Source organism: Tachyglossus aculeatus, unplaced genomic scaffold (genome assembly GCF_015852505.1).
Source record: "Tachyglossus aculeatus isolate mTacAcu1 unplaced genomic scaffold, mTacAcu1.pri scaffold_100_arrow_ctg1, whole genome shotgun sequence".
In the NCBI taxonomy this organism is placed as follows: domain Eukaryota; kingdom Metazoa; phylum Chordata; class Mammalia; order Monotremata; family Tachyglossidae; genus Tachyglossus; species Tachyglossus aculeatus.
In genome coordinates, this window is record NW_024044841.1 from 2,100,534 (window position 1) to 2,114,896 (window position 14,363).

A 14,363-nucleotide genomic window follows, 5' to 3' on the forward strand; every position below is an offset into this window, starting at 1 on the left:
GTGCTCTGAACTTGGTAAGCTCTCGATAAATATGATTGAATGAATACATGAATGAATAAATGAATGAATGAAAATAAGAGGGTTGGTAAACAAGTTCCCTATTTACAACAAGCTTTCATTCCAGATTAGTTAATTCATTATGGGTGAGTTAAAAGGAATTTAAATACTTTCTGATAATTGAAAACCAGAACAAGGATCAGTTATAAAACATTTGTTTTACTAATGTGAGTTGTGGTTAGTTAATATTAACAAACATTATCGCATTTGTTAAGTGTTTACTATGTTTTAGGCACTGGGGTGGACATAATATAATCAGGTCAGATACCAGTCCATGTCCAAAATGGAGTTCAAAGTCTAAAGCAATGAAAGAATAGGTATTTAATTCTCATTTTACAAATGAGAAAACTGAGTCACAGAGAAGTTAAGTGACTTGCCCAATGTCACCCAGAAGATAAGTGGTGGCACTGAAATTAGAACCCAGGTCTCCTGACTCCAAATTCTGTATTAGAGTCAAAGCTTCCATCCTTCCAAACTACCTGTAAGGAGTCTACTACTCCTTATATGTTTCATCACTGAAAATATTTCTCTAAAACATTTTTAAAAGCATCTTTCACATCCTTGTTCCTTAGACTGTAAATTACTGGATTCATCATAGGAATCACAATGGTATAAAATAGAGACACAACCATGCCATGCTACAGATTGTAGCTTGAACTGGGTCTGACGTATGTGACGAGTATTGTACTGTGATATATGGCCACTCCAGCCAGGTGGGAGGCGCAGGTTGAAAAAGCCTTGTGTCTCCCTTGAACAGAGTGGATCCTCAGGATGGCAGCCAGGATGTAGCTGTAGGAGCTGATCACAATCAGGACAGTGAGCACCTCAATAGCGCTCACAAAATTGAAGAGTAACAGTTCGTTGATGTGTGTATCAGAACAGGAGAAGGATAAGAGTGGTGGGATATCACAGAAACAATGTCTGATTTCATTGGAGCCACAGAAGGATAAACTGAAGGTGGCAGCAGTATGTAAGGTGCCATTCAGGAGGCCACCAATATAGGAGTCAATGATGAGTGACACATAGATTCTGGGTGAAATAATGGCCATGTAGAGCAGAGGATTAGAAATGGCCACATAGTGATCATAAGCCATGGCAGCCAGAAGAAAAGACTCAGTGGTTCCAAAAGTTAGGAAGAAAAGCATTTGTGCGGCACAGCCAGAAAAAGAGATGGATTTATTTCCCAATAAAAAATTCAGCAACATCTTGGGGGTGACAACTGAGGAGTAGCAGGTATCCAGAAAAGATAAGACACTCAGGAAATAGTACATGGGGTTGTGAAGCCGGGAGTCTATTCTAACCAGCCCAACTATTCCCAGGTTCCCCACCAAAGTGAAAAGATAGATGGCTAGAAACAGCCAGAACAGAATGATCTGTAGTTCCTCAGGAACTGGGAATCCCATCAGAACAAACTCAATTATAGTAGAGTCATTATGCATGCTCACTGCCACCATGTCCAATCTGTAAATTGTGCAGAATATTGAAATTAAGAGCTAAAATGAAATGATCATTTTATCATTTGTAAAATGATTTAGCCTTACCTAGACATTTATCAACATTTATCAATGAAGTCAGTGTATTTATTCAAAGTATCAAATCTCTATTCTCTTCATAATCCTTCAGTGAAAATGATCCAATTCAGTTGACAGTTTTAGAGTAAACTATGGACTGGATTTCCGTGAAAGCACTATATTGTTTAAATTTCAAGATGTTTTGCTAATTTCACCTTGACTTCAAACTTTCTTTGCTTAAGCATTCCTTCTTCTTATCTATTCTCCACAAGCAAAGAGAAATGGAAGCATAAGTAACCTGGGTGAGTTTGAATCCCAGATAATTTAGATAAATGAGAATTTTTAAAAAATCACACAACTCCATTCCTTTCACAATAGATTTTGCACCTGAATGCTGCTTCTCTCCCTTAAGCCTCTCCAGGTTTTCCTTCATACAGTTGACATATCACCTTTTCTAAGTGGGGAAGCAGCGTGGCTCAGTGGAAAGAGCACAGGCTTTGGAGTCAGAAGTCATAGGTTCGAATCCCAGCTCTGCCAATTGTCAGCTGTGTGACTTTGGGCAAGTCACTTAACTTCTCTGTGCCTCAGGTACCTCATCTGTAAAATGGGGATGAAGACTGTGACCCCCACGTGGGACAACCTGATCACCTTGTAACCTCCCCAGCGCTTAGAACAGTGCTTTGCACATAAGTGCTTAATAAATGCCATTATTAATTAATTAATTAATATGTAAGATATCGTTCTCATCTTTCCAAATCACTGATATCTACCTATTTCTTCTTATGTGAAAGAAAGCCCTCAGCATTTTCCTTCAAGGTTCTCCATCAGTTTATTCACTATCCACTCTTCTCCTGCTACTCTGAAGCTAGTACTCTTCATTTTGTGGCTATGAGAAACAGGATGTCTATGAGAAACAGTGTGGCTTAGTGGAAAGAGCATGGGCTTTTGGGTCAAAGGATGTGGGTTCAAATCCCAGCTCTGCCACTTGCCTGCTGTGTGGCTCAGTTACCTCATCTGTAAAATGGGGATTAAGACTGTAACCCCACATGGAACAACCTGATTACCTTGTATCTACCCCAGTACTTATAACAGTGCTTGGCACATGATAATGATAATAATGATAACAATAACAGTATTTGTTAAGCCATGCACAGTTCTAAGCGCTGGGGTAGATACAAGGTAATCAGGTTGTCCCATGTAACTGAGGCACAGGGAAACTAAGCAACTTGCCAAAAGTCACATAGCTGGTAAGTGGCAGAGCTGGGATTAGAACACACGACCTCTGACTCCCAAGCCCGGGCTCTTTCCACTAAACCATGCAGCTTATCCTAAGTGCTTAACAAATACCATTATTATGATGATTATCATCATCATTATTGTTATGCAATTATCTAACTGTGCCTTGCTCACTCCTCTCTCACATCTGCTGTTCAAACCTTCCCTTCTTCTTCATACTCCTCCTCCTGCCAATCCACTAAACCATGAATCTCCCTCTTGAAAAGTCACCTTTTATTGGAGACTTTACAAATATTCACCATCTAACTGGGCATGCCACCTCAATTCTAATGAATTAACATGACTATTATTATGCATCCATAATGTATCCATATATTATGTATGTAGTTATTTAATGGCTTTTGTTTTCTAATTTTACATCAATGTTCTTTACTCTTATGCTGAACGTAAATTTGACAATATGTGTCTGCTCATCTCCCATGGTTTGTAAGCTTCTCAAGGTCAGGAAATGTCTTTAAAGCCTATTGTATTTTCCCAAACACTTTGTTCAGTGCCAGTAAATTCTGAAGATATCCTTATATTGCTGCTGGTAATACTGATAATGATGTTAATATCAATTTAAAACTCTACCTCACTTTGCCCATGTGGACATAGTCTTGGCCAGACATTTCCTCAATACACTCCCAAAATACAAATATTACCAGAATCTGAAATTTCTTAACCTCATCAAATCTGATCAGTAACACATTAACATTAATATTTATGCACAATCACACTAACTGCTTAATAAATTATATTATTACTACAACTACTACCACAATAAAAATACCATAAAGGAATCATGGGAATGATCACAACCATTTATAAAAACCTCATCCTCGGCTCATAGCTCAATCAAATCTTCCAGATATTTGTTCATTCCTAAAACAAATCCGATTTACAATTCTTGCACTAGGCAAGTTTCATACCAATAAGGATACATGTTATCAACCTGAAAATCCATACAACCACATATAGCCTTACTAAAAGATAATAATAATAATAGTATTTGTTAAGCCCTTACTATGTGCAAAGCACTGTTCTAAGCCCTGGGGAGGTTACAAGGTGATCAGGTTGTCTCACAGGAGCTCACAGTTTTACTCCCCATTTTACAGATGAGGTAAATGAGGCCCAGAGAAGGTAAGTGACTTGCCCAAATTCACACAGTTGACAGTTGGCAGAGCCAAGATTTGAACCCATGACCTCTGACTCCAAAGCCCATTCTCTTTTCACTGAGCCACACTGTGCCTTTCCTGGTAGTTAGGGAGAAACTTTGAGTACACACTGCCAATTGTTCTCTCCTTTGGCACCTTTGCAGAGCTAGGTTTGGATGGAATACCCTCATGTAGGAGAGTAAAGGAAAAAGAATTGATATTTTCCAAATCCTGAGCCAAATAATTGTGTATGGAGCCTTTCAGTTTATGTGTAGCCCCCAAAATGCGGGGCTAGAACCATCTCTACCAAGAGACTATTACCTTAACCTTCCCCACTTCTTTCTGTCCTTGATCTTTTCAGGCTCAGTGCCTTGGTGAAAACCCCTCCTCCCTCATCCACCTATTTCCTTCCCCTTTTTCCCCATAGTGGAGTGAAACTAGGAGACAGGGTTTGTTTGTTTCACATTCAGGACTGGCAGGTGACCCCTTTCCCTGCTCGCAGGATCCTGAAGTCATCCTTTACTATTTCTTTTCCCTAGGTTTGAGCAGTGGCATGCCCCACAGCCTTTCAGGATCCAGTCCCGAGCCAAAGACAGCATCTGAAGCTCCCAGTCTTCAAATCAATCTGATTCTAAAATGTGAGATGTGAAGAAATCAGAATTTCCACTCTGGAATTTATCTCTGGGGCTACATTTATTTTTTCTATGAGCTATAATAGGAAACGGTCTTATTCTCTGCTAAGAAATGCACCAATATTTTAGGGGCAATGACTGTGGAATTACCTAGATTGATGAAAGCCATATGCCAGAGGAAAAAATACACTGGAGATTTTAGTCGGGAATCTATATTGGTAATCATGATTATTCCAAGATTTCCTATTGTTGTAATAAGATAGATGATTACAAACATCAGGAAGAGAGGAATCTGCCATTCTGGATGGTTTGAGATTCCTAAGAGAACAAACTCAGTCACATAGGTCAGGTTTCTTTCTGCCATATATTCTGTCTGCATCAGCTACTTGAGAAAGAAAACAGAGGTGTCAGTACGCAAGTGTCTTCTGAGCAGGGTGATAGTTGTTTTTTAATGGTATTTATTAAGAGCTTACAATGTACTATTTGATAGTTCTACCATCAAATAATTATCAATTGCATTGGAGTAAAATAGTACTCTCCCATGTGTTTACTGATACTATGGTCAAGTGCTTATCATAAAATATTTAATGTTAATATTGTATGAAATATCTGCATATTCCCCCAGGGTGAATGTTCCAATGCTTATCTGTATTAACATGTACATTATATGTTTATTTTGTATTGTATGCATATTACATATTAGAGAAGCAGAATGGTCTTGTAGAAAGAGTAGGGGCCTGGGAGTCAGAGGACCTGAGTTCTAATCCAAGCTCTACCAATTGCCTGCTGTGTGAACTTGGGCAAGTCACTTAACTTCTCTGTGCCTGTTTCAACTGTTCTCCCTCCTAGACTGTGAGCCCCATGCAGGAAAGGAACTGTGTCCAACCTAATTAACTTGTATCTACCTCAACACTTAACATCATTATTGATACATAGTAAGTGCTAAACAAATACCATAATTATTTATTGTATTTTTTATTACAGTTACTCTACAACTTGATTAATCACTAAATCATGGGGAGTTTTGGAAAGAGTAGACTCTCCAAATCTGATATGGGAACTAGTTTCTATTCATAACTGTTGCCGTCTGCCTCCACGCGTCCGGCGCAGCGGGGAGACGGGCACTCGCAATGAAAGAACGCAGGCCAGGCGAGTATCAAGGTGGACAAGGAGACTGTTTATTCAGCACACTGTGGAGGATTTTATACAGTGAGGAGCCTCAAGGGAGTCAGGGGACAGGCGGATGACTGCAAGTTTATCAGCAAGGCTGAGCTTATCAGCAAGGCTGAACTTATCAGCAAGATTGAGCTCATCAGCAAGACTGAGCTCATCACCAAGGCTAAGCTTATCAGCAAGGCTGAGCTCATGTCTAGATCTGCATGTTCCCATTCTCAGAACAGCGTCAAGTTATTCATCTAGCAGTCTGACTTCCTTCATTGCTCCTTGTAAGTCTTCCTGTGAGCACAGTAGGCCAGGTGGGCTGGCTTACTACCTAGGCCCAGATGTTAGGTCTGCCACAAGTCCCCCTTTTTGTTTTTGAAACAATTGCAAAGCATGGAGTTGAGTAAGAAGCGGGCGAAGGAAAACAGATAGCCATCGGGCAAGGCAGGGCAGGCAAAACAGGGCCAAGATCAACAAAATAATATATGGGAGACTATGAAGCAGCATTGAGAGCCAATTAAAAGGATTAACCGCCTCAAGGGCAGAAATGATCGGTGAAGCAATATCGGCAGGAATGGTCAAGGGAGGGGTATTTTGCATAGCATTGGAGAGTAAGGCAAGGTGTGACAAATCAAGGGAGACATTCGAAGAATGCCAGGCTCCTTGGAGCCGATTTCAGATCACGGACCTCGAAAATCCGGGAAATGTGGCATTATAATAATATGGGGTCACACAGATATGAGGGTAACGATAATCACAACACTGAAAAGAAAGTTGAGTGTGAGTAGCAAGGAGGGAGACATTGACAAGTGCCTCTTCTCCTGGTCCTTCCCATGGAATTGCATCTCCCCCTACAAGGTCAGAAGCATTAGTGAGAATATTTCCCACCGGATCTTGCCACGTAACTGGTCGCACCCACAGAGGGTACAGAACAAAGGTCCAATAGTCCTCAGTAATCACAACAGTGGAGGAGGCGAGAATCAGGAAAGCGATAACCATTTTTAGGAACTTTGCTGCTGATCCTCCAGAGGAAGGGTCGCGGAGTCTGTATCCTGGTTCTCTGTCAGCTCCTGAAGTATGCAGGGTGAGGGAGGGCGTGCTGTAGAAAGGACGCGACGTATGTTCTTTGTGGGTATCCAGATCGGGCGGTCCTCAGTTTCTGGAAAGACACAAGCATACCCTCGGCCCCATGTTAATAAGGGATCTGGCCCTCGCCACTGTCGCGTGAGAGGGTCCTTCCATTTTACTCTTTCGGGGTGTTCTTTAGTGTCCCTGCCACCCCATTTTTCAGCAGGGGTGAGACCTTTTCATCCATAGTTAAAAAATTAAGGGTATATATAGCGGATTGTAATTGTCTATGGGGAGAGGTCAGTTCATCTCCCCCTTTTTGTTTTTCCAAAAAAGCTTTGAGCCAACGATGACGGTTTTCGACAATGGCTTGAGCCGTGGGATTGTATGGAATACCCGTAACATGGCGAATAGCAAAAATATTACAGAAAGACCGGAACGCTTTAGAAGTGTATGCGGGACCATTGTCGGTTTTCAATACCTGTGGAATTCCCATAAAGGCAAAAGCAAGAAACAAATGATCCATAACATGTTTGGCTGATTCACCAGTGTGAGCCGATGCAAAAGTAAATAATGTACAGGTATCAACAGTAACATGAATAAAAGCCAATCTGCCAAAGGGAGGGTAATGCGTGACGTCCATTTGCCACAGCTTTCTTGGTGCAAGACCACGGGGATTCACGGCTTCAGAGGCTGCGGGTAATGTAGTAACACAGGAGGTGCAAGCTTTCACAATAGCCCGCGCGCTTTCCCGAGAAATACCAAATTGACGGCGCAACATTCCTGCCCCTTGGTGGAAGCGCCGGTGGGCTTGCGAGGCTGCGGCTGTAGCATCTAAAGGGAGAAGAGCCAGAGCCAACAGTGGTGCAACAAAATTAATCGCCTTTGGTGCGCCAGCAATTTCCCTAGTAAGTAGGTCTGCACAAGCATTACCTTCAACCAATGGTCCGGGGAGGGACGAATGCGCCCTAATATGAGAAATATAAAAACGATGAGAACGAGTGCGAATCGTTGCTTGAAGTTCCTGGAACAAAGGAAAAATGGCTGCCTCAGAAAACCGGAGCGCAGCAGTCTCAATGTGAAGAGTAACAAAGCATGCATACCAGCTATCTGAGATAATATTAAGTGATTGAGGGAAATCGCGAAGGACTGACATCACAGCTACAAGTTCCGCATGTTGAGTGGAATGGGACAGAATGGGGATAACGCGGGAAGTGTCCGGAGGACAGTAATAGGCGGCTTGGCCTTTCGTTCCATCTGTAAAAACTGTGGTAGCCCCCGGTATTGGGTCTGGAACCGTGATGCAGGGGAATACCCATGCAAAAGGTGAGAAAACCTTTAATCGTGGAATATCTGGGAGACCAGTAACCCAAGCCCCGGTATGCATTGCCAAAAGGATCTGCCAATTGGGATCGTTGCCAAGAAGTGTGGCAAGTTGATCTGAAGTATATGGTTGGTATAATGCAGAGGGTCCGGTCCCAGAAAGGACGGTAATGCGCCGAATTAAACGACCCAATAACTGGGCTACCAAAGTCGGATATGGGGAAACAGAGCGGTGGTGCTGAGTGGGCAAATGCATCCACTCAACCAATTGTTGCTCTTGACATATAACCCCTGTAGGCATGACAGAGGTGGGAACAACAATGGCGGATAAGGGTATCCCTGGGGTGACACGGTCCACCGTAGCCTGAGCCAATTTTTTGACTACCTGCTCTAACTCCCGGGCGGCTTGTGGTGAAAGGGAGCGGGGGTAAGAGAGCTCCGGGGCTCCTCGCAAGGTAGCAAAAAGGTGAGATAATTGATCGGTGGGGATTCCAAGATAAGGGCGCCCCCAGTTTAATTCCCCCAGTAATTTTTGGAAATCATTAAGGGTTTTTAATTTTGAAACATCCAAGGTAGGGGTCACAGGGGACACTGTCCGATCTGTCAAAATGTGTCCCAGATAGATGATCGGGGGTTTTGTCTGGACTTTCTCGGGTGCAACCCGCAGCCCTCCAGATTCTAGAGCCGCCAGAAGAGCAGGCCGTAAGGCATGTAGTTGGGCTGCGGTGGCGCAAGCACATAATATGTCATCTATATAGTGAATAATATATGCTTCAGGATGCTTGACGCGGAGCGGCGCTATCAGAAGCGCAACGTAAATCTGGCACATTGTGGGGCTATTTTTCATTCCCTGGGGGAGGACCGTCCAATGATATCGCGTAGTAGGTTGAGTCCTGTTAGCCACAGGGACTGAAAACGCAAATCGAATACGATCGTCCGGGTGGAGCGGAATAGAGAAAAAACAATCCTGAATATCTACTACTAATATCGGCCAATTCCTAGGGATCATAGCCGGGTTCGGGAGCCCAGGTTGCAGCGCTCCCATTGGCTGCATTGTCTTATTGATTTCTCTGAGATCAGTCAACATCCTCCAGGCCCCCGAGCACTTTTTTATCACAAAGACAGGGGAATTCCAAGGGCTATCGGAGGGTTCAATATGCCCCGCCGCTAACTGTTCCGCGACTATCACTTGTAAAGCAACCAATTTCGGGGTTGGTAGTGGCCACTGCTCCACCCATACTGGTGTATCAGAAGCCCACGTTATTCGTTGGGCGGTTGGGCGGATGACTCCGACATTTGCAGTGGCCGCGAAGGAAAAGGGCACAGTGAATTACATGGGTGACAATTGTCGGTCGTAATTACGGCCCCCATTTGTCCTAAAAGATCACGTCCCCATAAATTAATGGGGAGGCGATCTAACACATATGGTTGAATGTATCCTGATCGGCTACCAAGCTCCCAGTGTAGGTAAGCGGCACTTTGAGAGGGGAGGGTAACCTCTCCGATGCCTTCTAACGGGGCAGACCCGGTTTGCAGTGGCCATGCCGGGGGCCAATCCTTTCTTGTAAGGACGGAACGATCAGCCCCTGTGTCTACTAAACCAATAAACTCTCGCCCATTTAAACGGACCGTCAATCTCGGCCGGTCTTGACCAATGACAGTGGACCAATAAGCTCCTAGGCCGGAGCTGCCAAAACCCTTTGACCCCCGCGGATCCTTGGTCCGAATGGAGCCTAAAGCGTAAAAAGGAAAGATCACCAATTGAGCAATGCATGAACATTCATGAAGTTGCACAACCCGAAGACTGTATGCCAAAACAGCTAATTCCCCCAGATAGTCTTCATCCACCACTCCCGGCAAGACAATCAACCCCTTTTGGGTTAGTCCGCTACGGCCCAAGATGAGTCCCACAGTACCCTTTGGGAGAAGGCCAGCGACCCCCCTGGGGATTCGTTGAACCCCCATTTCGGGGGTTATAATCAAGTGTCCCACCACGGGGAGGTCGAGGTCAGTGGAGCCGCTAGTGGCTTGCTGCAATTCGCCGATGGTGGACAGTTGTCGGGAGAAGTCAGAGCCTGTTCCTTTGGAACAGCTGCGAGTTGCAGAGAGATTGCTGCCCCTATTGTTGTTGGGGCCTGGGGCCGGCCCCTGCGTCCGTTTCCCGGCACAGGGCTGCCATTATTTGAGAACACCGAGCGGCATTCAGAAGCCCAGTGGCGTCCTTTTTTGCATTTTGGGCATACTGAGGCTGGTAGCGGTCTGGAAAAGTTCTGTCGTGAGCTACGACAATCCTTCGCCATATGTCCGCTCTTTCCACAGTGAAAGCACACCATGTCTGCCTTAGTTTGTCTTTGCATTGCTGCGGCCATTAGATTAGCATTGAAAGAGGCTGTCCCTACATCCTGACATCGGCATACCATGTCAGTGATGGACAAGGTCCGTTTGCCCCCAGCTAAGGCACGCTTGCAGTCTTGGTTAGCATTGTCATAAGCCAGCTGTCCTAATAAAATAACTCCCGCCGCATTATCACTGACGCTGCGCTGGATAGCCATCGTCAGGCAGCTGACAAATTGTTCAAATGGTTCTGACGGTCCTTGTAATATTTTTGTAAAACTGGAGTTTTGTTCTCCTTTCGCCGGGAGCTTTTGCCATGCAGCTTTCCCCGCTATCATTACTTGTTGATATGCTTGCAGAGTGTAAGTTAATTGATTGGCAGTGTCCGCAAAAGGCCCAGTCCCTGTAAGCATCTCAAAAGTGATTTGAACTGGAGGTTGGGCGCGATCATTGTGACGCGCTTGCTCCGCGCACAAATCAAAAAATTCTGCCTTCCAAAGCAAATAGTCTCCGCCATCCAGGACAGTCTTGGCTAAGGTTTGCCAATCATACGGGCAAAGGATTGATGAAGCAATACTTTCTATGAGTGCCAGCACATAAGGAGCGGTGGGCCCATATGTCGCAGCACCCTGTTTCACTTCTTTTAATAGTTTGAAATCCAAGAGTTCGTGGGTACATATTAACTGACCAGGATTAGCAGGGTCAGGTTGCTCCATCACAGGGAAACACATCAACAGTTCAATAGGTGTCTCCTCTCCCCCTTTCGTAGCAGCCCCCATCGCTCGCTGCAGAGGTGTTTGTGCTGCTTTCGGGACCCATGGAGGGTGTGGTGGAGGTGGTGGTGCGGAAGGAGCTGGCTCAGTGAAAGGATTCCACTTTCCTTTTGGCCATAGCTCAGGATTACAGTCTATCAATGCAGATTCAGGCGGGGGAGGCAAAGGGGGGTCCGGACAAATCATAGCTTCGTCCGGGCCAGAGGCCACATCTATTCCCGCCAACTTTTCCTTCAAGGGAATTTTGTGTTCAGGAGTAAGGCAAATCTTTAATACGTTCCATAAGGAGAACGCAGTGATAGGAAAAGCCTGGGGTCCTTCTTCTTGTAGTCTGGAAGTCATCTGCCTTCCCACTATTTCCCATCGTTCTAAATCCACTATTCCTTCCTTTGGAAACCAAGGGCAGCATTTTTCCACGCATTCCAAAAATTGTTCAATCTGGGCAGTGGTGATAATCAACCCACGCTCCTTTACAATATCCTTAAGTAATTGGATATAATGATTCCGAGAACGGAATTGAATTTGTCCCATTTTCTTCCCTGCTGTAAGCCTGGTGTTTGAAAATGAAAGTAAACTTAAATGCCCTCACCTCTTCCGTTTCTTTGGTGAGTCACTGCGCAGTGATGAGTTGCTTCGTGAGGGTTGCGGTGCTGAGTCTGAGGGTCCAGACTTCTTGTCCCTGTCCCTGTTCGGGCGCCATTTGTTGCCGTCTGCCTCCACGCGTCCGGCGCAGTGGGGAGACAGGCACTCGCAATGAAAGAATGCAGGCCAGGCGAGTCTCAAGGTGGACAAGGAGACTGTTTATTCAGCACACTGTGGAGGATTTTATACAGTGAGGAGCCTCAAGGGAGTCAGGGGACAGGCGGATGACTGCAAGTTTATCAGCAAGGCTGAGCTTATCAGCAAGGCTGAACTTATCAGCAAGATTGAGCTCATCAGCAAGACTGAGCTCATCACCAAGGCTAAGCTTATCAGCAAGGCTGAGCTCATGTCTAGATCTGCACGTTCCCATTCTCAGAACAGCGTCAAGTTATTCATCTAGCAGTCTGACTTCCTTCATTGCTCCTTGTAAGTCTTCCTGTGAGCACAGAAGGCCAGGTGGGCTGGCTTACTACCTAGGCCCAGATGTTAGGTCTGCCACACATAACATTGTTCCAGAAGAAAATTGAGAAGCAGCATGTTTTAGTGGAAACAGCACTTGAGTCAGAGGACCTGGTTCTAATCCTGGCTCTGCCAGTTGCTTGTTGTGTGACCTTTAGCAAGGCACTTCACTTCTTGGTGCCTCAATTTCCTCAACTGTAAAATCAGGATTAAATACTCATTTTCTCTCCTACTTAGAATGTGAGCCACATTCATTCATTCATTCAACTGTAGTTTTTGAGCTTACTGTGTGCAAAGCACTGAACTAAGCGCTTGGGAGACTGCAATATAACAACAGACACATTCCTGCCCACAATGAGCTCACAGTCTAAAGGGAGAGACAGATGTTAATATAAATAAATTGATAGATAAAAAAATCAATAAATAAAATAAATAAGTCCCATGTGGGACATGGGCTGTATCCCACCTGATTAACTTGTATCTATCTCAGCCACTTAGAACAGTGTTTGACATACAGCAAGTGCTTAATAAATGTCATTAAAAAATTTGGTTCTGACACATTATTATGTCTTGAAGCACAAGTTTCAGGGACCAATTGATTAGTAAGTCTGAGGACTGCCAGCTCCACCTAAATCACCTGGATATGTCCCAGTCAGTTCTAAGCAGAATTCAGTTCTAAGCAGAATGAAGTAGCACAATTAGCACTGGTTGAGGAGTCAGAGCACATGGGTTCTAATCCCAGCTCTGGCTCTTGCCTGCTGTGTTACCCACGGCAAGTCACTTCACATTTTAGTGCCTCAGTTTGGGGCAAGAGTCACAGAACAAACAAGTGGTGGAGCTTGAATTAAAATCCAAGACCTGATTCCCAGGCTGGTGCTCTATCCTCATTCTCTATAGCATTAAAGATACAAATTACTCAAAACCAGCAAGAATGTTCTTGTTTAATCTTGAATGAAGTATCTCCCTAAATGAACAACCCAAATGGTAACTTGGATAACTTTCTGGTTATCACAGGTTTTTGCTGAATTAAGTGAGTTGGTTTAGTGTGGAAAATAAGCCCAGTGGTCTAACCTACCTGTGAAGGAAAATCTGATGTTCTTCACTCAGGTGGTTCTCATTGAAATGTTGCTGGGGTTTTTGTTTGCTCCCATTTCCCATGGATCTCAAGATGCAAAGAATCCTTTAAATGATGTCATCTCCAGAGGGAAGATGGAAATTGTTTCCAGAGGTCAGGTGGGACACCTCCCCTTCTCCCCCCAACCTCCCACCCTCCACCAGGAGGGAGGAGATGCAGCTCATCAGTGTGCAGGGCCAGTTTTTCTTCACTCAATCAATCAATCGTATTTATTGAGCACTTACTGTGTGCAGAGCACTGTACTAAGCGCTTGGGAAGTACAAGCTGGAAACATATAGAGACAGTCCCTACCCAACAGTGGGCTCATAGTCTAAAAGAAATGAGTCCTTCGAGCCAGAATCGAACCAGCGACCTAAGGATTACCGCAAAGCAACCACTACAGTCCTCCGCTCTACCAGCTGAGCTATCGAAGGCTTAAGGTAGTTCTCATTGAAATGTTGTTGGGGTTTTTGTTTGCTCCCATTTCCCATGGGATACACAGAATGCAAAGGATCTCAAGATGTAAAGAATCCTTTAAAGGAATGTCATCTCCAGAGGGAAGATGGAAATTGTTTCCTATTTAGACAATATTGCCCTGTAATCTCCCGCAAAAAAGATTCATAGTCACTTAAAAGTTGAGCACCAGAGAATGGTATTTTTGTGGTTTTTTCAAGAAATTCAAAAGTACAAGGCCAAATTGGAGAAAGGAGGGGGATTCAAGGGTAGTGTGGACATTTGAGGCAATATCCCTTCTGGTGAGAAAAAAGTGGTTTCTTAGTCTGAATAGCTATTAACATCGAACAAATTAAGTCAACAATTGTTCAATTTTTGAATGTAAATGTGTTGAGTTTAATATTTAA

General features: G+C 44.2%; 1 non-coding gene and 1 pseudogene across 1 annotated transcript; both read right to left on the reverse strand.

The window, feature by feature from the left end:
* Positions 1-569: 569 nt before the first annotated feature.
* LOC119922212 lies at positions 570-1,496 on the reverse strand (annotated as a pseudogene).
* A 12,352-nt stretch (positions 1,497-13,848) lies between these two features.
* On the reverse strand, positions 13,849-13,937 carry TRNAY-GUA. Its single transcript is given in 2 exon segments — positions 13,849-13,884; positions 13,901-13,937. It is a non-coding gene; the product is annotated as a tRNA-Tyr (tRNA).
* Between the last annotated feature and the right edge of the window lie 426 nt (positions 13,938-14,363).